The sequence below is a fragment of the Penaeus monodon genome, chromosome 30 (genome assembly GCF_015228065.2).
Source record: "Penaeus monodon isolate SGIC_2016 chromosome 30, NSTDA_Pmon_1, whole genome shotgun sequence".
NCBI lineage: Eukaryota > Metazoa > Arthropoda > Malacostraca > Decapoda > Penaeidae > Penaeus > Penaeus monodon.
The window spans coordinates 14,401,257-14,401,551 of NC_051415.1; the positions used below are offsets into that span (position 1 = coordinate 14,401,257).

Consider the following 295-nt stretch of genomic DNA (forward strand, 5'->3'; position numbering starts at 1 on the left):
ACATCCGTGATGGAAGTATAACTTCAATTAATTTCTATATACAGATATAAGAGCTGTTAAAATTGATAAAGAAAAGTGTAACATATTTAGTTTATACGATAAAATGCCAACAGCATCTGGTGTTTCCAGGCGGTCACCCAGCCAAGTACTGACCAAACCCTACGATGCTTAACTTCGCTGATCGGACGAGAAGCGGTGCTTTCAACGTGGTATGATCGTTGGTAATTTAAATAGTACCATTAACCGTATTTATATCAGTCCTCACGCTTCTTTCATCATTTAAATAGAATGTAAC

At 36.6% G+C, this 295-nt stretch overlaps 1 pseudogene; it reads right to left on the minus strand.

Moving 5' to 3' along the window:
- Nucleotides 1-104: 104 nt before the first annotated feature.
- Nucleotides 105-223, minus strand: LOC119592786 (annotated as a pseudogene).
- Between the last annotated feature and the right edge of the window lie 72 nt (nucleotides 224-295).